This window comes from Cuculus canorus, chromosome 13 (genome assembly GCF_017976375.1).
Source record: "Cuculus canorus isolate bCucCan1 chromosome 13, bCucCan1.pri, whole genome shotgun sequence".
In the NCBI taxonomy this organism is placed as follows: Eukaryota; Metazoa; Chordata; class Aves; order Cuculiformes; family Cuculidae; genus Cuculus; species Cuculus canorus.
The window spans coordinates 19,707,804-19,732,376 of record NC_071413.1 but is presented as its reverse complement, the minus strand read 5'-3'; the positions used below and the strand labels follow the sequence as shown (position 1 = coordinate 19,732,376).

The 24,573-nt window shown below is 39.6% G+C and overlaps 1 long non-coding RNA gene across 1 annotated transcript in view; it reads left to right on the top strand.

The window, feature by feature from the left end:
• Positions 1-6,754: 6,754 nt before the first annotated feature.
• Positions 6,755-24,573, top strand: part of LOC128853478 (uncharacterized) — a 258,094-nt gene continuing 240,275 nt past the window's right edge. The window contains exon 1 of the long non-coding RNA XR_008452020.1: positions 6,755-6,858. This is a non-coding gene — a long non-coding RNA (uncharacterized LOC128853478). The remainder of the gene's footprint in view (positions 6,859-24,573) is intronic.

Genomic DNA, 24,573 nt, shown 5'->3' with positions numbered 1-24,573 from the left:
CTTTTAACTGAAAGCAGAAAGTATTTAAGTTGGTTTTGGTCCAGAGTGAATCATGCTTTCTACAGGAAATCATAGCAGCTGATTTCTATTACAGAGTTCTCCTGAGTGCCACAGGAACGATGTTGTATTGTCAGGTATGTTTCTGTCACAAATGAGAGTGCTGCTACAGAACACACCAATCTGCACAACTGGGTGCCCCTAAAACCCGTTTTCAGATAATCTGTGATTACTTTCTACTTTTAAATATCCAAAATAGCAAATGAGCAATTAGCTCATACTGGTAGGTCTGGAAGTGTGTGGAATTCAGGCATGATTTTTTCATTCATGCGCAGTTGTGTGCGTTTGATAAGAACATAAACCCAGTAGTGCTGTATTCGCTTCACAGCTAATGTGAATCGAAGGAGTACTTTTGAAAATGCTGTGATTTCATACTAAAGTGGAGTTTTTGTGTAGGCTTGTTTCTGAAATCCTTTAAAGTTGAAGAATCTTCTGAAGAAAGGAAATCCCCGAGAAATCCCATATGTGTGTGGCAAATAAGAAAAGATTGAGAAAACTGTTGGTTGCTCACTGGTGAGACCACACCTTGAGTACCGTGTTCAGTTCTGGACCCCTCACCACAAGAAGGATGTTGAGGCTCTGGAGCGTGTCCAGAGAAGAGCAATGAAGCTGGTGAGGGGCTGGAGAACAAGTCTTACGAGGAGCGGCTGAGAGAGCTGGGGTTGTTTAGCCTGGAGAAAAGGAGGCTGAGGGGAGACCTTATTACTCTCTACAACTACCTGAAAGGAGGTTGTGGAGAGGAGGGAGCTGGGCTCTTCTCCCAAGTGACAGGGGACAGGGCAAGAGGGAATGGCCTGAAGCTCCGTCAGGGGAGGGTCAGGCTGGATATCAGAAAAAAATTCTTCACAGAGTCATTGGTCGAGTCACCTTCCCTGGAGGTGTTTAAGGAACGGGTGGATGAAGTGCTTAGGGACATGGTTTAAGGGAGTGTTAGGAATGGTTGGACTCGATAACCCAGTGCATCCTTTCCAACCTGGTGATTCTGTGATTCTATGATTATTTTCTTTGCTGATCAGAGATTGCAAGTATTTTAGAAGTTCCGTTGAGTTAGATGTTTTAGGCTTTATTCATATGACTTTGAAACAAATTAAGAACGTTCTTTATAGTTGTGGTATTGGGACTTAGTACCCTTTTTACAACTCCTTCTCCACATGTAGAACTTCTTAATGTACTTAATAGCAGATGCTTGCTGCCAAGCAGACCTGCTTTCCAAGCATTGCGGTGATCTTAGGGTCATCAACACTGCCATGATCATTAACAAACAGGATAAAAGAGCATCTGTGCTCGATTATGGAGCTACAACCATACGCTAACATACATCTTTCTTAAAGTAGCCAGGTAAGGTTGCTTGTCCAGGGAAGCCCTTCAGCTAAGGACGAAAAAAATAGAACAGGTGGGAGAATACTATCTCATATTCTGAACCATGTTGTCCAAGTTTTCTTACATAGGTAAGAGAATTGATGCCATGCCACAGTGAAACTCATGTTTTGAAGCCGTTCAACCCTCTGCCTGTTCTTGTTGTTTTTTAATTGAGTTGAGAAAAGGATTGTGCTGAATAAAGTTGAAGAATATTTATAGAATTAAATTTATATTGTTGGAGCTCAGCGGTGCTACTGAAAATAGCTTTCTTCTACTGAAATAAAATTTCCTTACCTTCCCCCACTGCCACATCTCCTAAACAGATAGGTGGAACAAAAATATTAAGCAATCATTCATACCTGGGCATGGAAAAATAATACAGAGAATAGTCAGAGAGACTCCATTCTTGTGCTTAAGGCAGATTGGAAATCGCTTCCTGCAGGGCATGGAAAGAGTTTGTGATGGAACTCTTGAAAAACCTGAGCCTATTGTCTGTTCTGCTGTGCTGTGCTCTGCTCTGGGAGGTAATGCGTCCCGTGAGAGTACAATATCCTTTGTTTTGAGCATGATTTGTAAGGATACACAAGGTATTTAGGAGAAAGTGTACGGGCTGCGTTTTGCTTGGCACCTGAACATCTTAAGTTTTAGTTTCTTCATAAGAAGAGACTACACTTAAGGATTATACAAAGCTCTTTGGTTTCTTATAAAGGAGCGTGCAGTTTAGATTTGTACCTGGCTGTTAATTCTACCATGTTCCGTGTGGACTGCCCCAGCGGAAAGTGCAAAATACAGCATCTGAGGAAATACCTTGTGTCATTTGCAGGAAAGCAACACTACATTCCTTATTCTTAAAAAAAATATGAGGGTGATTTCATGGCTGAATTGCAGCCTCATTGCACCATATGTTTAGTGAATTCACCTCCCACGGGCTGCAGTGTGAGTGTGGATCAGGACAGCGTTGTCATCAACGCCAAATTTTGTTATGCTCATTTCTGACAGAGGAATGAAGTTTTCCTTTTGGGTTACAAATAGAATTAGGCATTATGTGATACTATAGCTATTCAATCTTTCATAACATGAGGATCATAAAGACCCTACGATCTCCTCAATATTACTATTATCGGGCAAATAGGTAGGTGATGCCCTCTATAGCTGCAGGCAAGTTCTTGGAAGTTCATCCTGCTTCCTACCTGAATTAACGAGGCCTTCCCTCAACTTTGGTTTAGCCACCTCCTTTTTTTTTTAATTTCGTTTTTTTTGAATTATATGTCTTAAACCTGCCAAGGTCTCCCTGTGACGTTTGTGTGTTTGGTGTTGAGGAGAGACGGGTTGTAAAAGATTGTAATGTAATTTAGGGCTTACTGGAAGTGTCTTCTGATACCTCTTGAGCTGTGCCTGGCACTGAGAAGAACAAGCTGTGCTTTGGGGGCAGGTTCAGAAGTGTTTCTGTAAGTGGACGTAATATGGGCCTTCCCAGTTAAATAGAAGATTTTCTCCTCATTTCTATTACTTAACGGTGGCTTAAATCCTAAAATATAGGATTTTATTCCTTTCCCAATATTATTTTTCTATTCTTGTTAGCTAGCTAGCTATATGTCTTTAAACGCAGAACATTGGCAAGTAGGACTAAAAGTAACCACTGGACTGCAGTCGTGAACAGATGTTTCATTCAAAATAGTCCCACTACTGTCAATTGTGTACTTGAGCACAACAATTGAAGGGAATACCAGGAGCAAAAATGGTATAGTTATAATTAGCTTGAGGTCCATAACTCTCTGGAAGATTTCATCGCTTTGCGATGAAGCAGGGTTTTGGACTGTCGTTTTCTTTTCTAGTTGACTTGGCTGGCTAAAAGGGTGAAAGAAAATCTGGTGCTTACTAACTCTGAACCGCGTCGGGGGTAGATAATGGGAGTCGACCACAGATTATCAAACGTTGATAGTTCCAAGAGACTGAAATACCTGCAGCACACCGAGACTTGCCTGCAGATGTAAGCACACTCACAGAAAAAAAGCATCAAAACCCACCCCATACCTATATGCTGAACTTCTAAACTACAGAGGCTGTACTTGCAAATAGCAATGACCTTTCGTGGGATTTCTTAAGGGATGTGTGGGGTTCTCAACAAAGATGGACTTGGGCTAAAAAGAAGGGGGTGGCAATAAAGAGCTAAACTTAAAAACACAAGGGTTTGGGGGAAATTTTGTAGTTTCAGAAGACTAACTACAGAATTAATGCCTGGGAGGGACACTGATGTCAAGGGAAGGGCTATAGAACATGACAGTATAACTTAGAGATTTAACAGTGTTAGCTAAATTTATTTTATTTAAACCACTGATTTAAAAAGCATTTTTATTGAAAGTGAGTTAGGCAATAAGTAATTATAAATAGCTGAAATTCTTTGGTTTATTAATATTGACATATTCATGTAGGAAAAGTTGATGTGGAAAGCTGTGTCTTTGTGTGGTTCTGCTGTGATCCATCTGCAGCTGGTTTGTGTGCAGGGAAAGGTTGCCGATCAGTTAGAAATGTGATACAAGAAGGAGAACGTTTCCAAGAGTAACTTCGTACTTACATAAAATAGAATATTCAGCCTCAAAACCTGAGAAGTAGCTGCTCCGGTAACTACATAGTCTGGTATACGCTACCTTAGAGTTGGGAGACTGTTGGAAGTTGAATATGAATATTATGTGCTCCGCGCTTATCCCCGAATTAGTTTATAAAAAAGAATTGATACTTTCATTATTATTACAATTGTTTTGCAGAAAAAGTTCAGACAGAATTATGATGCTTTTCTTTTTGAGCATAATTGCTTTGCACCCCAAAATAAATTATTTGTCTAGACAGACATGGGATTTTAAGAAATGTCTCAGCGTTATGTTCTTGGGCGATTCACACGGCAGCCTATTTGTCCTAAAGCAACTAATTCTCCTCCTTATAAGATGTTTAATTATGAATTACCCTGCTTTATAAAGCACCCAAGGTGACGTGGTCAGTCCTCAGTACTGGTAAGGCCTTTATTCTTTCCTGTTCCTAATTCTGTCTCCTTATAATGTGAGCTGCTAAACCTGCTTAGCTGAACAGCAATGCTTTTCAGACTTCGGTGTGTGACCGTGCCTCAGTGTTCCACTCTCAACATAAAGCTGTTGTATTTTTGATGCTCAGATGAATGAAATCGGCATCAAGTTTGGTGTTACGCTCTTGTAACGTGCTTGCTGCTATTAAAAAGTCCAGTCCTGAATCTAGTTTGAACCAGTAGCAGAATTCACTTGAATTCAGTGGGAGAGTTTGGCACTTGGACCTGTTCTAGGAAACTGTACCTGTAGTTGCTTGTCTTATATAATATTCTTGTAAGAACCATGCTTTGAAATACTTGGGTGTCCCATTATCCTAGAGTTATAGAATAGTTTGGGTTGGAAGGGACCTTAAAGATCATCCAGTTCCAACCCCTGCCATGGGCAGGGTCACCTCCCACTGGGTTGGGCTGCCCGTGGATTGATCTTTTTCTCAGACAGAGGTAGAAACGACCCTTACTGCTGTGTATCTGGGAATTTAAGTAGTTATTACGACAGAGCTTGAGTATATGAGTTAAAGTTTTAATTTTTGTTGTGAATCTAGTTATATGCTACCAGGCTGATTAAGGACCACTGAAGAAACCCCTGTAAAATTACAGTATTCATTTTTTTCATTGTACAGAACCAAGAGTTCCTTAGATATACATATGATCTAGTAAGCTCTAACTCTCCCTTGCCATTCAGGTACGTGGAGTATATTATATTCTGTATGATTATAGAAATATCTCAGCAGAAATAATAAAGAAGCAAAGAAAAGACAAAAGTAATACAAGTTTAAAATATACACAATACTAAAGTTAAGATATATCTTAACAGCATAATTCTAGAAAAGAGATTTTTGGCAGAATGATGATCGCTTATTCCTCTAAGCTTTGTAGATGTGGCTTTTGGCTTTCTGTAGTGCCAGATTTAATATACTGTGCCATCTGCCAGCTGTAATGATCACATCAGTGTGGCACAAGGGGTAGTCATACTCCCTCTGCGCATGGTTGATACTTCGGCAGCAGCTATACTCCATAGCCGAAACTCTACTGGAGCTCTAAAACCAGTATTTTTCATTCTTGATGCCTATTCTTTTCAATATTAGTTAAATCCCCAAGTTTCATTTGTAGAGGAACAGATTGCAGGGAGGTTGTGGAGTGTTTGTTATGAAATGATTTAATGAGGCAGTTGCGGAAATGTGGATGTTGGGGCATAAGAGAACAGGTTTTTGTAAGGCAGAGTCTTTGCTATTTCAAATAGGGAGGCGATTCTTCCCCTCTGCTCCACTCTCATGAGACCCCACCTCGAGTACTGTGTGCAGTTCTGGAGTCCACAGCATAAGAAGGATATGGAACTGTTGGAACAGGTCCAGAGGAGGCCGCGAAGATAATCAGAAGAATGGATCACCTCTGCTATCAGGACGGGCTGAGAGTTGGGGTTGTACAGCCTGGAGAATAGAAGGCTCCAGGGAGACCTTAGAGCAGCTTCCAATACTGAATAGGGCTCCAGGAAAGCAGGGGATGGAATTTTTACAAGGACCTGTAGTGATAGGACAAGGGGGAGTGGCTTTAAATTGGGAGGGGGAAGATTTAGATTAGACATTAGGAAGAAATGCTTCACGATGAGGGAGGTGAGGCACTGGCACAGGTTGCTCAAGAAAGTTGTGAATGTCCCCTCCCTGGAGGTGTTCAAGGCCAGGTTGGTTGGAGCTTTGAGTAACCTGATCCAGTGGGAGGTGTTGGGGCTTTGGAGCGGGGTGATCTTGAAGGTCCCTTCCAACCCACATGCTTTTATGGTTTTTAGTATTAATGGATCAGTAAAAAATGAAAACTCGCAGCAAGGATGCCTCTCTGTGTCAAACACTGAACAGTTCTGCAGATCCTAGTCTTGGAAATACTGCTCATCTGGAACTGGAAGTCTCTCACCAGGTCCTTGGAACATGGAACAAAAAGCCTTCTGAAAGGAACATATGGTTGATCTTTTTAACTTTCACAGGCAAAGATAAGATACATCTACTGAGTTTATTTTTGCAGCTGAAGGTGAATCCTTACTGTACCACAATTATGCTGCTAAATTTAGTAAGTCAACGCTAATAACGTTTAGGTAGTTGCTGGGATTAGGGTCTCATGCTGGGTTTGCACAAATTCAGGTTCTTCAGTGCAAGGAGCTATCTCTACTGATAGAACAAAAGGAGGATAGTAGTGTGTAACTCTTGTAGTGATCTGAAAATTGCATGTTTTCAGTTATAAAAGACTGAAATACATTTTTCTTCTGTTTTTATGGAGAGGGGACGTGGAAGAAGGGTGGAACACCAGTCGGAGGAAAAACAGATGAGCAGAGAGAGACATTAATACAACGGATCAGTGCAGTGTGGCTGGTGAGGAAGGTAAGAGGTTTGGGGAAGTGTTTATTAGTTTTGTTCCTGCTTCGAGATGAATTGTGCTGGGTTGGTATGGCCTAGATGCTCTTTGAAACAAAAGCACTGCTTCATGTGGGAGTAGCATCTAATTTGTCCTGGCATCATCACTCAAACTGCCAAAACAATGTTTTGTTTTAATAATAAATGCATGCCTAATGTTCTTGGTTTGGTCATTCATTAATCACAGAAACGTGCTGAAGCAGACTAGATTCACTGTTTGTCATGCAGATTATGTGTGTTTCTCGGAGGTCACTCTAAGGACATCAGGGCTTATGTATTCGACCCACTACCAGTAGGATCCTAGGCTGTGCTGTTTTTGAACAAATCGCCTCTTGGCTCAGTACAGTATTTTTGCAAAGCAGACCTTTCTCCTTGATTAAATTAACACTGATTTCATCCTTTGAAGCTTTCTGTAGTTCTTGCTTGTGTCAGAGGATTTAGACATCATATTACTGGCCCAAAAGTGAATGCAACGTAGCACTTGTAAATACCACATCGACTAGAGTACCAGAAACAAAGTCGGTGTGTCAGCAAGGAGCTGATTTTTCCCATGCATATGTAGAATTATAGAATAGTTTGGGTTGGAAGGGACCTTAAAGATCATCTAGTTCTACCCCCTGTCATGGGCAGGGACACCTCCCACTGGATCATCCAACCTGGCCTGGAACCCCTCCAGGGATGGGGCAGCCACAGCTTCTCTGGGCAACCTGGGCCAGGGCCTCACCACTCGCATCGTGAAGAAATTCTTCCTTATGTCTAACCTAAATCTGCCCCTCTCCAGTTTATAGCCAGCAACATTACAAGGAAGCTAAACAACTTGCAACTCCTTCATTTCCTGCTACCCAATCAGTCTGCGTATTTGTGCATCTCATTGAAGTCAGTTCTGGAGCTGCGCTAACAGCCCTGGCCTCTGACGAGGTGGTACGGCAGTTGATGCTACTAAATCCAAGGTGATTGTTGCTGCTGGTCTTTTGAGGACATTTTTATAGGAAGAAGGAAAATATAGTGTGGAATGGTTTTTAGAGGTCAGCATACTTTTATTATTTTAGAAAGCAGCTCGATATTGCTTGTGGTAGCTAGCGTGTCATGAGAAATAAACTAAATAGAAAGCAGCTTTTTGTTACTTAGAGTGCAGTTTATTCAATAAGAAACCTTTTTTTTCCATTAAGATTTTTTTAAAGGCATTATTGACAACTGAATTATACTGAAAAATATTCAACCAAACCATAGTGTCATAAAATAAAAGCAATGAGGTTATGAACATAACTGGTTTGGTATAAAAAGATGCAGCTTCTTGGAAAGTTCAAAGGCCAAAATTAGTTTTGACAATAATATATTAAAAAAATCGGATTAGCTTTTGAGAGTCTAGGACCTGGCCTCAGCTGGCTTTAGAAAGTGCAACTTAAGAGATTCCTGGAGAAGGAAAAAGCAGGAAAATTAAAATTCAGGAACTGCTGTCGTAGGGAGAGGTTTAAGCAATTTGTAGATATCAATGTATTCCTCAAGATTCAGAGCCATGTGATTAAAGTAGTTTGTAATTGTCTGTGAAGATATTTCTTCTAGTTGCTTCATTTCAAGTCTGCTAAACCATTGCTGCTGGAACTCATTATACTATTTCCAAATTTTGAGCCAGTTCATATACTCCCCCGGCCACCCTGTGGTTGTCGGGTTTTTGTGCCTTCCAGTCCTTAAAATCAAAGTGATCCAGGATACCTGCAGATATATTTAGTCCTATACTTAGTCCTGCTTTGCTGATATATTTATAGCCTCCCATGTTACAACTACTTTTAAATGATAAGTCAGATTTAAATTTTCTGAATGGCAGAATGCTGCCTACTGGGAGAAAATAACTCTGGTGCCTACGTTGAGAGGTATCAATTGTCTGTGCATTATAAGCTAATGGAATAAACTACCTTTGTTTTGTGATAAAGCATATTTCTGTATTACATTAAGCCTTCAAATATTCTTCTTTTATTCGTCTTGATAACATACAAGTCAAAATGACGTGTAATCTCCACGTAACTTGGTTTGTGCTAAATTACGTCATTAAACAAAGAAAAATTCCTCACAAACCCCAACAAAACCACTCAAAAAACCCGAACCCAAACCAACCCCAAAACCCCAACCAGAATGTGGAACAGGTGGTAATTGTTCAGGTTTCATGAGTAGGTGAAGTAAGCTGTTAGGGGCTGACTTTAATTTAATTCATTGTTGAAAGTCTGCTAGTATTGCCTTTGTTTTTGGGTAAAGCGGCCGAGTTCTGATGCTTAAGCGACAGTGGTGCAGTAAAGCCACTTGCTGAAACATGAGTAATATCCCACTCTTATGCTTCTTGGTCGTGTGATTAGGCAAAACACATTATACATTATAATTTATGAATAACAATCTTAATTGCAAGCTATATGTAATTGATATGGTTCAAATATCTGCTGTTTATTGTTGCCTGTTATCAGTCTTGACTTTTCCGAACAGCCATAGAATTTGATTTTAATTACTAAGTTCCTTGCTGCCATAAATGTCCACAAGTGATTTATGAAATACAGAATGCCATGCCAGCTTTGGACAGTTTCTTCCATGCAAGTCCTTTGGCTCACTGTGGAAAATAGCTCAGGTAAAACCAAAGCAGCACTATTGTCAAAATATGATAATCAGAGATACAGTTACAGTTTTGTAAGAGGAATTTGTTTATTCAGTCAAAAACTTCCATTAAGAATGGCGGTAGTGATGCCATAACTAATTAATGAGGAGATAGATGTTTCTTGACTGTTAAGTCTCTTACACAGGATAACCAGGAGGTTTAAGAAATCATAATTTCCATGTGTAAAAAATAATTCTGCTTGCTGGAAGGGTGTTATTTTTTTTTAAAATAAACTTAACTGAATCTATGTTCAGCAAAGATGAGAGATTGTTGTTAGTAGCAGACTTGGGGTCACCGATGGCAAAGTGGGCTGCAGCTTGCAATTTTAAGGGTGCATAAAACACTGGCTGGATTTCGTGGTATGCCCTGGTAAACTGCAGACAACAGTAAAATCTCCCTGTTGCTCATAAATATGGCATGAAAGTTGATTAACCAGTTTTATATTGTTATCCAAGCCTGCAATCCATCTGGACATAAAAATGAAAACTGAGGTTTTTGACAGCAAAATAGTGAAACTGGATTAGAAAAAGCAAAGGTTTAGGCATTCATGTACCTAGCAAGATAACCAATTGTTTACTCTGTATGAGTCCTTGCTTAATTTTGAGGGGGAATAACTGTAAACATTGAACTGAAATGATTATCATTAAAGGAGAAAGATATTTGCTATATTTGAGTGGGCAGAAGTGTGTGGAATACTCCCGTGTTCTGGGCCGGTCTGTGTGGTCTCATCTGGAGAACAGCAGACCTGCTAACCTTCACGTTAACACTTGAATAGATCTGCCTCTCTCATATCTATATTCTGCCACTTGTAGTGTTCTCAAAATACAGTATGTTCCCAAGTCAAGTTTGACATAAAATTTTTCACCTGTTGTGCCAACGTGTTTGAATTGAAGCCGTGATATTCCAGTGGCTGCAGATCAATGTGATGGTGATTAAATATTTCAGATGTTGATGGTATTTGCAATATGGCTCTTTTAGGTAAGCAGTGATTGAAGATAGATTCTATATTCCAAATTCTGAATTTGCAAAGATGTGCTTGTTGCTGAGGCAGCAGATATGCCACCACGAAGGAAAAAATTTGGTGTGTTTATACATTACATAAATCAGAGGAGAGGAGTCTTGCTCACGTAAGGCCTTATTAGTTGCAAAATGGGCTCAACAGAAATCGTTCCCCTAGATCAGAAGTAGTCCTGCTGATTTCATTTACGCTTGCTGCATTCTTCCAGCTGTCCTGGCAAAATTTTATCCTTGATCAATACAGCCGGAGCCCTGTGTAGAAGTGGAGTGGTTGAGGAAACGCAGGAGCTAGCTTTGCGTGACAGATGCGAAGGCACATATGATGTGTGTGGTCGATGCTGGGGGATGGCTCACGTGCCCTCTTCTGTTAAGACTTCACGTCTTTCCATCCCATTGAAAGACTTCCGTTTATCAAATCTAAGTCTTGCATAACTCTCTCATCTGGGTTAAATCTGCAGCACAAAATCACTTTGTTTCTAAAGAAATATAATCTTCTGTTTCCAAATGGATACTGTATTAACTACTCTTATACTTATCAGCTACTCAACTGCTTCTTCCCACCACACTCCCCTTTTTAACTTCTTTTGAATAGCACGGCAGCATTTTTCAGTCAATCCAAGTATGATTAAACCTAAATTTGGGGGCAGGAATATCTGCTCAGCATTGCTTTTATTGTAGCGAGTCCACTCCGCACGGATGCTTGGCACAAAACCCAGGGGAAACTGCCCATTTGAAATGGGTATCCTATTTTTATATAGGATTGTCAGAACCCAAAATCAGTATTGCCAGTATTGCGGAACTATGTGTTAAATAATGTATTGTTGCTTTCTTTTGAGACTCTGAAATTAAGCCTATTTAATTTTAAAGATTTTAAAGTAATTACAGGTGCATAAATCTGCAACATAAGAAACTAACATCTCTCCTAACCTGAGCTTATAGGGAAATAGAAATTTAATTCAATCCAACACGAGCCACTATCAGAATTTCAGTTGAGTAGAGTTTGTTCTAAAAATATATAAATGTCTGGGTTTATCCCTGCCTTGTAATGTAATATTATGAATATGAATATCTTTATTTAATCAATCCAACTGTATACCAGGAATGTGAAACACTGGATAATTTTAAAAACAAAATGATTGGCAGTGCTGCACTGATCAGTTGATTTAGTTAAATACAAGGTCTCACGTGCTTGTAGAGGTGGTATTTCTGACAGCGATAGATATCAACATGATAGACATTACACAATTCAAGGTCAGCAGTTGTGCATCTTGCAACACAATAACATTTCAAGATTTACTGTTATTAATTATGGCTTATAAAAGAATATGTGTACGTAATTCCTTCATTTTTGTTCTGCTCATTCATTGTTTTTATTAAACATGTTAAAAGTAATATTACCTTTTAAGGTTAACTATAAATCAGACTTTGTGCTTACTGAAAAGAAATCAGAAATTTTGTTTTCATGTGTTATTTCAATTAATGCTGATTTTCTTCTTGGAAAGAGGGCTGGTGAAAGAGAGATACTCATACAAGAAAGGGGAGTGGAGGATAGTTTTAGATTGCCTTATAATTTTCAGGAGGACTGAAAGGTAAAATTGTATACCCTAGAGAGAGAAAACATTTGCAGCAAGGAAATTCTGATTCAAGTCTCAACAAGGAGGCAGCTGATACTGGCTTTTGTAGACGGAATAACACCATGTGACTGTGATGATACAAATTTTATTTCAGGAGCACTTAAGAAGCATATGCTAATGTTATGTAAGGGAGAATGGTTTTAAAATGTCCTTTGAAATGAGAATCTATGCAATTGTTTAAAAAGAACGTGTGTTAGCATCGTTTCTTAATTTATATCTCGTCAAGGGCGAATGAGGCAACGCTTCTACTCTGTAAAGACAAAATACAGATGGCTGGAAAGAAATTCAAATGAACAAAGTACTTTAGGTCTGGCTACCATTGCATCCTGCGGCTGTCTTTCTCCTGTATCCTCCCCTCTGCTGACTTTGAATGCAGGTACATCTTGTTGCACAGACCATTTAATCGGCTACAGCGGTTGTCAAATACTAAGAATGTAACGCTCATTTGCAGAATGAAAACAAATGTGCTTCCGTTTTGAGATTCAAATGAGCACAGAAGTATTTTGTTGTTTCTTTGTGCAGGAGGAGCTTGTAAGAATTAATCCTTGAAGATCTAATTGTTCAAAAGCCAAAAATCAAATGGAAGGACAGTATTGGTTGGTTCGAATTCAATCGAGGTCTTAGAAGACATTTGGCAATACAAGTGTTGCTATTTGCAATTAAATTGCTATCTTATGAAGTGGTTTCTTCTACAAATGACTTTGTATCTCAGGACTACAACATCAAGAATGTATGTGGGGGTGTAGTGGTGGACCTGAGGTTGTTTAGCCTCTAGAGAAGAGGAGGCCGAGGCCATCATCAGTCTCTACAGCTTCCTGAAAGGAGGTTGTAGCAAGGTGAGTGTTGGTCTCTTCTCCCAGGTAACCAAGTGATAGTATGAGAGGAAACAGCCTCGAGTTGTGCCAGGGGAGGTTTAGATTGGATATTAGGAAATATTTCTTCACCAAAAGGGTTATCGCCACTGGAAGAGGCTGCCCAGGGAAGTGGTTGAGTCACCATCCATGGAGGTGTTTAAAAGACAGATGAGGTGCTCAGGGATATGTTTTAGTAGTGAACAGGTACAGTTGGACTCAATGATCACAAAGGTCTTTTCCACCCAAGCAATTCTATGATTCTGTTTCTAAAGAAATAGAATTTTCCTTGGTTACATTTTTTTCTTCTGTAGGTGCATTCTTGGCTGGAGACGGGTTCAAGACTTCAAAATTATAGTAGAATACCAGTACAAACCTAAGACTACATTAAAATGAACTAGTTTATTTTAGTAAAGATGCTACCGTTGGCATGTGGCGTAGCTTTGGATTCTGAAAGTGTTACCAGATGACAAATTCTTAAGGTTTTTGTGACCAGTAGGATGAACAATACCTGAATTGACCTGTGAAATTATATGGGTTTTCATTGTGAATATTCCAGAGGGTAGAAGTTTAGTGCCTGGCTTCTATGAAGAAAATGCAGATGTAGTAGGCAACAGTTTTGGCAGGGGGGATAAAGGCCGTTTCAACGAAACTTTAGAAAAGACGTAACGCAAATTGAAGTGGCCAAATGGAGATTTCTCAGTGAAATCCAGCTGGCTGAAACTGCCTGATGCTTTAGACACTGCCATCTGATACTTGATGTCGGACATCGAAATTGCAGGATTATTTTGATTTGTAAGCTTATCAAAATTGATTACATAGCTTCCAGTGATCTTTCATCTTTATTTATAGATAGTATATTAATTAGAGTGGTGAAGCAATATTAGACATTGGAAAATCAACTTAACTTTTATTCATTGTTGTAGGCTTTTATGCAGTGATTGTTGTCCTTCCCCCTTCAGCTTCCCACATTTATACAGACCATGGGAGAGATTTCTGTATGAAGTTTTATTTAGTGATTGTGCTCTTAACACACTTTCCTGTCAAGGCTACTGGCATATTGGTGATGACTCCCTTATTTAATAGTGATTATAATTGATTTCTCATAACTCTTAATGCCAAGGAATGATTAGAAAATGAGCTATGGCCGGCTTTTTTTCATGGAGAGAGTTTTTTATCAGACAGTGTAAGATTTGAGTTGAACTGGAAATTTTTTTTATGCTATAAAAGTCTTTATGAGTGTTAAAAAAAAGAGTAAAATGTGATTATTTGAAATGACTCTACTGTCAAAACATTTGGTAATGAATGCTATTCTGTTATCTCTAAATGCCAGACCAGGCTAACAAAGCAGAAGCCTTACGGTCTGGCTCCTCTTTGGCATTGTTTATTTCCTATTACTTTATAGTTTCCTTACTCTTCATAAGGCCACAGTCATCACTGATCAGATGCTTTCTTCTCTGAAAAGTGGACACTTGAGTGAGAAATGAGAGCATCAGAAAGACTGGGCTAACTATGCTGAGGGTTTGCTCCCTGAAGGCTTCGAAGTACTTGAATGTATTCTCCCTTTTGGAGTGGTGGATGTTGGCAGGCTGGTGTGCCCTTTGGCATTGGCCATGGCTCGAGAGAAGGGATATCTTTGCATTAGGGGGAACTCCCCCTTAGACCTATGAGAGTTATTCAGCAATGTACGGTACAAAGTACTTATGGTCTTGGTTTGCCGGGTTCTTCTTCCTAGGTCTTGTGGTCAGTCATAGGCATAGGTTTTCCAGATAGAGCTAGAAGTTTCTCCAGTCTGGGTATTCCAGATTCTGTGCTGGCAGTGTAAAGCAGTCGGCTGCAAATGAGTTCATAAATGGGGAATTAAACACTTGACGAAAGATAAAAAAACTATTAAGGAAATGCAAAGCAGTCAGAAAAACACAGAACTGTCACCTTTTTTCTTGCCATACACCTTCTACCACCTCCAATCCAGCTTACTAGGTCTTCTTTACTTTTTATTACTTTTTTTCCTTGATTTTTCTTTATCCTGTAGCTTGGCTAGGTCTGGTTATGTCTCTTGTTTCAGCTCTGCCTTCTGCAGTGTATTGCTGATCACCCTTCCTTCTCACAGTCAGTGCTTATCGATGTTCTGATCCCACTTTCCCACAGCAAGATCTACTTGACATGGTTATTTACAGCAGACTTTCACTTGTAAACATACCGGATTTAATTGTTTTTCTTGTTTGCTGTGCTGCTTTTGGAGCAGCACTGCTGTCTCGCTTTTAAGCCCGGTGCATCTGACAACATAAATGAGAAGGAATGGTATAAAATCTGGGGGTTTTGCTCAAAATATAATATGGATTTGTAAAACTTTGAAGTGAAAGAGGTTTATTCTATAATTTAAAGCCTTAAGAAATAGTAATATAACACTGTTTTCCTGGGTTTTGAAAAGGTGAGTGTGAAGAGAGTTCTGCAGCAAAGGGACTTAAAATTTATTTGTTAAAAATTCATGGACATTATGTTGAGGAAATCAGTAAGCCGTTTTTTTCACGTTCACTTTCCTCACTTTCTTTTTTTAACAGAAAGTATGTGAAACACAGAAAGCGTTGCTGGCTGAACTGTGACGTTAAAGCATAGCCAGCATAGATGTTCTGGAGGACCACCTTGTTTATGAAGGGCAGGCCTTGAAACTGATATTTGCATTTTTGTCTCGTCTTCATAGCTGGTTTAATTTTTGGTCTCAAACACATCTCTCCCCATCCTTCCTTGTCTGTTTGCCCATCTCACACGGGGGCCAGTGCTGTGGTCCCACGCTGCTGCGCTTTGTGCAGCCTTGCCACACCCCAGCCTTGGAACGCTACAAAGCCATCACCAGAAACGAGTCCAGAACTGGTCGTTTCAGCTTTAAAAGAGGCCAGTCTAGAGCCCATCTGTCAGGAGGGGGATTCATTTAACACAGAATATGTAAGATCTTTGTAACCTATACTATAATTAACTAAAAAATTACCATGTCAATGAGCAGTTTACTATGTCAGATGACCGGTGTCTGCAGCAGTTGGTTTGCCGCAATTCAATTATATCCAAAGATCTGACGACTTTGCTTGTGCAATGAATACTGATCCTTTTTAACTATCTGGTTGTTCATCTGTTTGCTTGTTTTTCAAGTTTATTATATGTATGAATATACATAGCCATGAAGGAAAAAGAAAAACATAGGTATTCGTTACTATTTCATACACATACTTGTATATACAAGTTTCATTACAAGATCATCACTTTTATCATATTCTCATTTTTATTGTGTGGTTTTTTTTCTCCATGCTTTTTCAGTATTGGAGGCTTGCTGATAAGCTAGATATCTGTGCAATTGAAGGCACGGTTTGGGCACAGCAGTTATCTGTCTCAGCCCTCGCGGTTTCGATTGCTGTGTTCTCTCAGCATGAGTCGATGAAAGATCTAATTGGGTCCTTTGCAGAAACTGGCAACTTTATACAAGATCTTAAGGAGAGTGATAAAAATTTCATTCCGAGGCACTTCGAGACCATGTAAGAATTTGGGTATCGCACATCTGTGTTTTATTTTGTAACTTTTGTGAATTTCTTTTTTTTTTTAATATCATTGTGGAAGTGTTGCTGCAATAAGAAGCTTGGGGAACACTCGCCTCTCTTTATAACTGCAGGTAGCAAGGGCTGCTAAAAGAGACAGTCTGTGGAAGGCTATGCGAAGAATCAAGTCCTCAGTTTATAAAGAGGACTAATCGTAACACCACTTTTTCCAAAAGGACCCGAACTTGCAGCCTGCTGAAAGGAAAATATGTTTTACTGGATGTTGTCTTGTGGCAGAATGATGATAAGACCAGGGAAGGTGAAGGCAAGGAATACAATTAAAAGCTTGTCCGCTCCCCTCATCACTTTAACGGAGTTAGTAATGTGCAAGATTTATGAAAAGCTTTCTAATATCTTGCATTTCGGTTGATGAACCACTGGGATTTCCGCATCTTGAATACAGTGTCCCAGCACTGTAGCAAGAGCATGGCACGGCGTCTTCTATCCCAAAGGTGGGGAAACTGTGTCTGAACCCCATCGGTATTGCTTCTGTCTGGGAATTGAAGACTGTGGATCTAAAACATGGGAATGAAAGGCAAGCAATACGTGGAAGAATGCATTGGGGGACTGACAGGGAGAATATGCACCATTTCTGCCTTTCGATTTGTTTATTTATTTATTTATCTGTTTATAATGTCTGCCTTTAGCTTTGCTTGTTTCTTGGATGTACCCCAAATGGTCTATAGACTAAAATGGTTTGTAGCACTCCCAGCATATTGAAATTACAGTGTTTGAGGAATGTTGAAAGGAACTATTGTTGGGATTAAATCAGACCCATTATAAACAAGTTTTCTTTTTACCCTTATTTTGCAAGTTACTTGTACCAAACAAGCATTATTTCAAAAGAATCTTTAATAGGAGAAGATTGAAGAACAAGTGCAATTCTAAACGTGCAAAATTTCAAACAAAAATGCATAGAGCCATGATTTTTTAAAAATAAGGCCAAAGTGTGTCTGTTTGAGAAGATTCAGTTACTGTGATTCTGCGCAGTTCATGGCTTACTGTTGAATTTAAACACCCCCATGCATGTAGGTGTTCAGCAGTGGGAGGAGAACAGAAAGATTCAGTCCACCAGAGTTGCTGCATTTGAGTGTATTTAAGATTTGTATTTTTGGTTCTGCTGTTATTGAGAGGTTGAATGTTTTTGCCAAATATTTGAAGTAATTTGATACTTAAGACATGGTAAATCTATGGAATGCATTCAGAGAAATACAGTCCACAACTGAACCTCCATTAAAGACTCTTCAAAAGTTCTCCCAAGTTAAAATTGACTTTGTTGGTACAACTAAGAGTAAATGTAAAAAAATTTTCTGTCTAGGGTTCTATTGGGGTTTTATTTAAATATGTTTAAATAATCTTACCGAAATAATAGTTTAGTATGAATATTCAAGTTTTCAAGTCGAGCTCTAAGAAAAAAATCTCCATCTGAGACAGTTGTGTTGTAAGAGTGGTTTCTCTTTTTTGAGGAAAGTAGTATGTTTTATATATATAGGAGATTACAACGAAGTGAGCGCAGTGTTGCATTGTTGAAAAAATAACTCCAGATAAAGTCTGTTGCCGCTAGTCCTAGTAACTTATTGGGATTGCATTTTCATGGTCAAGGTATGGAGGGATGCTGCGGAGAAAATTGTAGGACAGTCAGGCAAAAGGAGATCAGAGGCTGATATGAAATGATGTGAGGAATTTAAGCAGAAGGATGTTACGGAAGGTCTATGAAGGTTGCAGAATCAAAGCTTTTTATTTGATCTTCATATCAATTCCATTTGCCCCTGTTTATATAAAGGGCATAGTAATATTATTTTGATTGTTTGTTCAGTGCTTAATAAAATCTGTTTCTTTTTTTTTATTAGCGATATATCTGTTAAACAGACTGAACAGTGTGAGTTGGCTTTATAAATTAGCTTTTCCTTTTTATTCTCCTTACTGTCTCTCTGTGGTAGTTTGTTTCTATGGTAATGTTTGTGATGCTGCTTTTTATTTTGGGTAAAATTCTGTAAAGCTTGCATGGACAAACACTCTCAGAATCCCGTATGAGACTTTCCTGCATGGAGATTTGACTCCAGAGAATGAAATAATAAGAGCAGTGAAGCCATTGTCATACAAAATTATTGTTTGACAAAATTAATGAGGAGGTCAGATAGATTTACTCAAAGTGCTTGGAGAATGAATTGATGAAAGGATGACAATTTTTTACTTCTTAATATAAAACCCCTTAGAAATGCATATCCATCAGTGATTTCACAACAGGATTTTTTCCTGTACCCCGGGAGGTATGAATTGAATCACCAGTTTGACAGAGGGTGCAGATTAGGCAGAAAGTAGCCAGGGAGCTGTGGGAATTGTTGAAGCTAAAATTGGTTTGGAGGACAATATTGCTTTTACTATTTACAGCCTGTACAGCACTCTGAGGACATGTTCCAGGGAATGTGCGGGGGCAACTGGCTCTGCAGCCACAGCTTGGATGTTCCTGCAGAAAGTGTTAAGAGATTGTTCCTGGTGTTCCTTTTGAATTTCCAGCTACTTGGACGATGAAAAAGTCATTGCTTTAAAGAGAAGAAAAAGACAAATCAGTAAAAGACTAGGAATGGTCCATGTAACCAACCTTTCCCTACTGCCATGCGCCTGAGGTTGCTTTATCTCAGCTCTTTAGAGACAGTTTCATTCAGTCCCTGATGTTCTCTACATTAACGTTCTAATATCAGAAAGTTCTTCCTTGGAGATCTGGTGCACATGTCAGAAGGAATCAAGTTGTGTATCAGGATTTGTACATACATTTAAGGTGTTCAGTTCTGGAATCCTCAGCACAGGAAGGACATGGATCTGTTAAAGCAGGTCCAGAGGAGACCACAGAGACTGGAGCAGCTCCCATCTGAGGGGAGGCTGAAAGAGTTGAGGTTGCTCAGCCTGGAGAAGAGAAGGCTCCGGGGAGACCTTAGAGCAGCTTCCAGTGCTTAAAGGGGCTCCAGGAAAGCTGGGGAGGGGCTCTGGATCAGGGAGGGCAGGGACAGGATGGGGGAATGGTTTTAAACTGAAAGAGGGGAGATTGAGGTGAGATCTTAGGAAGAAATGTTTTGCTGTTCAGGTGGGGAGGCCCTGGCCCAGGCTGCCCAGAGCAGTGGTGGCTGCCCCATCCCTGGAGGGGTTCCAGGCCAGGTTGGATGGGGCTGGAGCCCCTGATCCAGTGGGAGGTGTCCTGGGTGGGACTGGATGGGCTTTAATGGTCCCTTCCAAACCAACTTATTCCTTGATTCTTTGATTCTATGATATGTTCTTTCAAGCCATGTATACATTTTTTTTTTTTTTTAATGTAGAAAAGAAATCTTCTAGTAGGGCTGTTTAAATCTTTCTTTTTAAATCTTTCCTTTTCCTTTTTTTTTTTCTAAACATGTCGGGAAAGTTTTTATCCTGAATGTGATGTAGCACATGGATCTTCAGAGAAACAGATTGGTTTCTGGAGGAAGCTGTGGTGATGAAGGCAAACACTAAAACAGGGTTTACTGTTAGATATTGACCTTCACTTTTAAATTATGGAACAGATAACACCACTTGATAATAAATTCATCTTAGTAGCTGTGCTTCCTGGGATTTTACAAATGTTTGTAGTCAGTTTCATGATGGAACACAGAGGAAAGACTTGAGAGTTTCCACATGCTTCATGCATCTGCTATCTCAGGAGGGCTACAAGGATGATTGGAGGGCTGGAGCACCTTCCCTACAAAGACAGGCTGAGAGAGTTGGGGTTGTTCAGCCTGGAGAAGAGAAGGCTCTGGGGAGACCCTATAGTGACCTTCCAGTGCGTGAAGGGGCTACAAGAAAGCTGGAGAGGGACTGTGTACAAAGGCTTGTGGGGAGAGGACAAGGGGGAATGGGTATAGACTGGAGACGGGCAGATTTAGACTAGACATAAGGAAGAATTCCTTCACAGTGGGAGTGGTGAGACACTGGAACAAGTTGCCCAGCGAGGTTGTGGCTGCCCCAGAACTCTTCAAGACCAGGCTGGATGGGGCTTGGAACAACCTGATCCAGTAAAGTGTCCCTGCCCATGGCAGGGGTTGGAACTGGATGATCTCTAAGGTCCCTTCCAACCCAAACTATTTTATGATTCTATTGTTTTCATTAACCTGCATTGTTTGTATTATATGACAAACTCATGAGATGGTGCTACAAACTGAAATATGTTGCATTTGCATTTGCACTCCATAGACACTCCGAACTGCGGCTTACGGGTGTTGTAAATTGTGGTCTGTGTTTGACAAGCTCTTTCATGTCGCAAGAAGACTGTATCACTTGTCACTAATATTCAGAGGATGGCATTGCAAAAAGGAACGAAGCTTCTTACTGCAGACCAGTGCATGGATTTGATTTTGCAAGTGGTCCTTATACACGTGTGTAGTTCTCATTCCTTAATGTTATAAGGACAACTTTTATAAGTTGTTTAAGTGTTTTTTTCTAATAAGACTTTAGGGATGCACATGTTTGTGCACATTAAGTACATATACACGGGCGGGGGAGTATTTTTCATTTTCATTTGTTTGTGGTGGATGTTTGTGGTTTGGGGGGAACATCTGTTTTTTCTTGTACCCATACCCTAAGAAAAAAGCAAAATAATTTTTTTTGCCAGTTTTCTTAATAGCTTTTCAAAATACTCTTCTTTCAGTAGGGAATTACAGGTTATTAATTTTATTACTCGTTATTTGCATAGGAATTTTACTGCTATTTTACTACTCATTATTTGTATAGGAAGAGTTAACATAAAGAAGTATATCGCTAATAAGTAATATTCACATTATCCTGTCAGCATCTAATCCGGTGAATTCGAGGTGGCTGGAAACGGAGATTTCCGATAAGTACTAAATTGTTTTTATTCTACATCAAGATAAAACAAGGCTTTAATTTTATTTATCTGTCAGTGAAAAGGCAGATAGTCAAAGCGAGAGAAAGTCAATAAGCTCACTGATGGAGATGTATGCTTCAAATGTTAAACGCGCCAGTTCTAAATCCTGCTGGGAAGCATGGTATTATCATCACCTCACTGTTGGAATGCTGCTTATTTTGGGCTTTGACTTTTGACTAGAAATTCGCTTTGAGCCCAAAGAATTTTACAGATAAAAGTGACGTCCATAAATAAATTTCTAAGGTAGCTTTTTTCAAAATTGATCTTTTAATATTTTTTATTTCCCCTAATGCTAAATGGTTTATTAGAAAATTCCAAACAATTGTATTTAATGGGACTTCTTACAGGTCATGGAGTGGGAGGGTGGGGGAATTAACAGGTGCTACGGTGGGGGAAAAAATAGTTTTTTTTCTAGTTAGCTTGGTCTGAAAATGCTTATTGAGTTCACTTATGACACAGAATGACAGTCATTAATTCCTGTTTGATTAGAGGTTGCTTCTAGTAGTGAATGATTCCAGCAATGCAATGGAACCCCTTGAGTCTCCCAGGTGCTCCTTGCTTGGTTCTGGAATGAGTGTACAGGTAAAAGCCCCGAAACTGCAGGTTAAATAAAATGCTTCCTCCATCATAACCAAAGTGTTATGTTATGGCTATGGTACTATAAAACAGTTAGTGGAAAACTTGAATATTTACTCTTGTTAATGCATTGTCTGAGTTCACTCAGAGTCTAAGATCTAATTAATACTGCGCTTTGTAAGAGTGTGTTCAGCAGCTTTCAATAATTTTTTTAAGTCAAGTCTTTCCTAATTGGCAGTAACGAGCCAGTAAAACTTACATTGGACTAAGAAGATATGGAAACCCACAACTCTGGTTAAGATCTCTGTGCAGCTTACTACAGAAAATTCTAGTCACAAACCTCCATTGTTCCAGTTCAGATGAGTGGCACTGCCTCGTGAGCTGCCTTGGATGCTAAATCTGATTGATTTCCTTTTCCTTCATGTCATGCCCAACAGTTACACACTGTGTAGCACTTTAACTAATGATGTACCACAGCACAAATCATACACACTTTTAAAACAGCAAGTGTCTTTCGGGTAACTCAACCAATTAATTGAGTTATCACGATCTCTTTTTACCAAAGCTCACTGTTGAAGTCTGCTTATGCGTGGAAGATTATTGGAAAAGTGCAGGGTTTTAAACATATGGAGATCTTCATCTTACAAACTTATCCAAATGATTCCTGTTTTTGACAGTGCACGATTTAAAGCTGAGGTGCGTTTTATGCAGATGTTCACTTGACACCAACTGTCAACATCCTGTTAGATTATATGGACTGTAATTTGTCAGCTAAGGATCTTCTGCAGGTGACTTAAGATCCCTTGGTGAAGAACCGGACTGTGGGATCAAGTGAGGAAGAGAAAAACCTTAATAGTTAAACAGCTTTGGAAGTGGGTAGATCTGGGTAAATGCTGGGTAAAATCCCAGATGTCGTGACTTCTCCCTGGAACTTGAATTCAACTTCATTCACAAAGCAAACAATAGCAATATAATGTGCGTCACGTAAAGAGCAACTTGTTTTTTAGTTTCCTGAACGGGAACTTGTTCTTACTCTGCCCAGGAGGCTGTAGTGGGGTTCATGAGCACCACCTGGAGCTCCTCTGGAGGGGTGAAGATGCTATTTATCTTCTGTGCAAGGCTCATACACCTGATAACAAGGGGGGATGACTGGAGCATCCTGCTTCCCCATCCTACCAGCTGCAAACAGGGACTTGAGAATTGGGATTTGCATCCAGTGGAAGCTGTTGATTAGTTCGCCGTAGAGTTATACATTAGTTCTGATTTGGAAATTTAGGTTAACTAAATGAAGTAAAAGCAGTACAAATTTAGTTTTATGGAATCTCTTCATATTTGAAATGTTGATGGCATTTATTCTTAAGGGTCTAGACGCCCGACTGTGATCAACTCCAGAGTTAGCTTTATTTTATTAAAATAATACAGTTGTGATAGGCAGCCTGAATCAATATTGACGCAGAGGAAGGTGCCACTTAGAGGAAATATTTACCTTTTTACCTTCAGGTTTAGAACGCTAATTTAGGAGTTCTTTCTGTTGCAATTTATAGGACTTTAAGTTGAATCGTGTGAGTGTTCCCTGTGTGTATCATCAGCACTACTTCTTGCAATGTTAGTACTTTCGAGTAGGTATTTTTTCTCTGCTATTCCAGATCTTTTTAGTATGTGGCACGTGACAGAACCACCATATTAACAGTGTATTTGATTTCTTCCATAAGGTTTGGCTACTGTAGGAATAGAATATATTTCAATCGATCTGTGTATGTAATATATAGGCAAAGACATTTCAGTTCTGTCCTTGCCTCATGGGTCAAACAATATTGGTGGGGTATTCCTTTCTGTGGTCTATAAATACTCCCTAATCTATATGTCCTGTTTGCGTCATTGTGCTTGTGTCACCTTTACTTTTCAACGTGAGTTCATGCATGCTATATATAGTGTTTGCAATGCAGGGAGTAAAACTGCTGGATGTGGCAAGTGCAGAGTTATTTTTAAATGCTGGGAACATAGATAGGATTGACTTCTGAAGATTATGGAAACCAGGGGTTTTCAGCAGAAAACAATCAAACAGCGCATGTAGATTTTTGCCAGTTCTAAGCCAACTTTTAGATATCTAACTACAGGCTTCCACTACTGCTGCCGAATGTTTGTAGAGACGATCGTGGTGGTGATATCAAACTGGTAAAAGACGTTGTAGGTCTGTCAGAAATAGTTTACCAGTGGTGCAGGGTATCTCGGGAAGCATATATGTGAATCCTCTTGGTTATGTTTAGTTTATTCGTGGCTCTCGCCTGTACAGTGTAATAAAGCTGCAACAGATCTCATGTAAGAGAATGTCCAAAACCTGCGTAGCAGCCCGGCTCCAGCGCACCAAAAAACTAAAGAAATAAAACACCTACTTTCCCTGCAAATTTGCAAAGGAGCAAGCAATAGTGGAGTAATTCCGTTTTATTCAACACTGGAGCTTTTAAGTGCAGTTGTTTTAGGGACAATT